The sequence below is a fragment of the Morone saxatilis genome, unplaced genomic scaffold (genome assembly GCF_004916995.1).
Source record: "Morone saxatilis isolate NCDOM2014 unplaced genomic scaffold, NCSU_SB_2.0 Contig24, whole genome shotgun sequence".
Taxonomy (NCBI): domain Eukaryota; kingdom Metazoa; phylum Chordata; class Actinopteri; family Moronidae; genus Morone; species Morone saxatilis.
In genome coordinates this window covers 25,148,725-25,151,238 of record NW_023339807.1, presented here as the reverse complement: position 1 = coordinate 25,151,238, position 2,514 = coordinate 25,148,725, and positions in this window count along the sequence as shown.

Below are 2,514 nucleotides of genomic sequence, written 5' to 3'. Positions count from 1 at the left end.
CCTGACAATATTTACAACGTGCTTCTCTGTCAAGGCCGGCTTCCAAAATGCCCAGCAGTCTCTGAAGAATGCTGCGCCGAAAAACCGCAGGTAACTAAACACGACGTCTTCCAAACAGACTGATTTAGCTGGATTCTGCTTCCAGCGTGATGATGTGGGAAGCCTTCGAGGCAAAACCACCAGAGCTGTTCCCAGAAACCTCGCTTTCTGGGAGCTTCCTGTGCACCCACAGTGAGGTGATGGGAGGTACTGTGTAGAGCTCAGATCAGTGGCTGCAGTAAGGCTGTCAGGGTTAGGAGTTCAATACCTCATGTAGTTAAATAGATGGGTGCTTATGACTAATTCACTGTATATTTCAGACTGAGTGCACAATCTCTCACCACAGCAAACAATAACTGTAGAGTGCTTGCCAGAAACTCTGAGGCAGAGCAGACAGTCTTTGCATCACTGTTTGTTTCCACTTCCAATTTGAAGAATTGCAACTCCACGTTCATATCCTCCCCAGTTGCACAACACGCTGTGGCAGTTAAAGGGGAAATTAAAGTACATAACTCATCAAAAACGTACAGGAAAGTCAAAACCGCATACTGCAAACAAGCATGGTAGTTCCACTCTTCTAGGAGTGAACCACGCTTTAACTGCAAACACTGAAACGGCTTTGTAGTATTTCTGGTTCTGTTACTTGGGGGATCATCTGGCTCAAATATACAGTTTAATGCTGTGAGATTCCTCTGTGTTCAGACTGAAAACAGATCGGACTTAAATACATGCAAGGGGCTGCACTAGCGGGGCATGCTGTTGCAATCCAGTAAATCCGGTTTGAGAGATAGAGGCACGGCACAGACATTTGTTATCCCATGAGGATAGATTATACAATTCTGGGAAGTCGACCCAGTGACAACAACTGCCAGGTAATAAGTAGAATAATCTACTAGGAATGTGTGTCAGCGTAGAGGCCTCATTTGGGGCGGGCATTTGAGATTGTTTGTATAATTTCCACTGCCTTTCTTATGTCAAATGCTTTGCACAGTGCATCATGTATATACCTACAAATAAAAAAAATAATAAACAGAATAATGGAATTTTAAATAAAGTTTCCTGTACCTTTATATACATTATCGTCTTAAATGACACATTCAGCAGAATCATAACCATCAGTGCCAAATATTTGTCTATCTGTCTCCTAAATGTTTCACTGAGGAATGCAATGATGTTTCGTGTGAACCTCTGATTCCTTTTAGGTTAGAGCAAGGCTCAATGATCCATGCTTAAAGTCTCACATGTTAACCGATGTGTTTTACTAAAGGACACACGGTTCAGTAAAGTATAAGGCAAGTAAACTGTCCACTAAGTAACATATCACCACTCTCCTGTCATCCCACATCATTCCATTCCTCTCACTTTCCTTCTTCTTCCCCACTTTCAAATAGTTTTGGGCTGTGTGTGGGGGGGGGGCGGCACTTCATCTTCAATCATCTTCGCTGCAAAAACAAGCCATTTTCACTGGAGGCATTTGCACATTTCACTTGAGCTCGACTCCGAGGGGGTCAGCTCTTAAGATACAATTATGCAGTGCAATAACAACGCAGGATGGGGCTCTCGGGTTCCGACAGCTATGCTTGCAACTCGGTGGTTACCCTGACAGTATAAGCACAGCTATGCTTGGGCTGCCGGGCGGCTGATAGATGGCGGTAAATCATGATGAGGGAAAGAAACCCTTGACGTGGTGGTTTTGGGTTAGCAGGGGGGAAAAAAAGACATGTTAATGTAGTGGTAAGCAACAGCAGGGGGGGGGTGGTTTTTCTATGAATGAAAAAGCAATGTGATGAGTTATGAACGGGCGTTTCTGCTTGGCAGTTTAAAGTAAGGCTGTATTATAATATGAATGCTTATAATTCACAGAAGGTCATGACACCGAGTTAAAGAAAGATCTGTGACTCGTTCCCAGGCAGCACACATATGTAACACAAACAGAAATGTGGCTCACTAACAGCGAGGCATTTCAAATAGGAGCAGTGACTAAATGTCTACAATGTAAATGTACAGTTTGTAAAAAACCTTCATACACACTTTTTTAATTCTTATTTTGTCTGAAATATACATTTTAGGCCTTCAGCTGATTGACTGCAACAGTAGAATTAAATTCAACAGACATTACAAACCACAAACAGTTTACGGTTGTGGCTGTGTGTGTGGTCGTGTGGCGGCCTCGTGTGTGTGGTCTCCTGTGTGTGGTGTTGGTGCGTGAATGCGTATTTGGACACATATCTCTGCTAACTACACATCATAAAAAAACCAACGAACAAACAGTGTGAGTAATGAAGTAAGCAGAAACATGAAACGTGCTGGTTCAGGCTTTACAAATGTGAGTCTTTGATCCTTTTCTCTGTTTTACATCTTTGTAAATTGTTGAAGAGAGCACTATAGTCTCTGGAAAACATTTTTATCCATTTTCTGACATTTACAGACTAAATTATTAATTAATTAATTCATTGTAAACATTATTTAGAGATC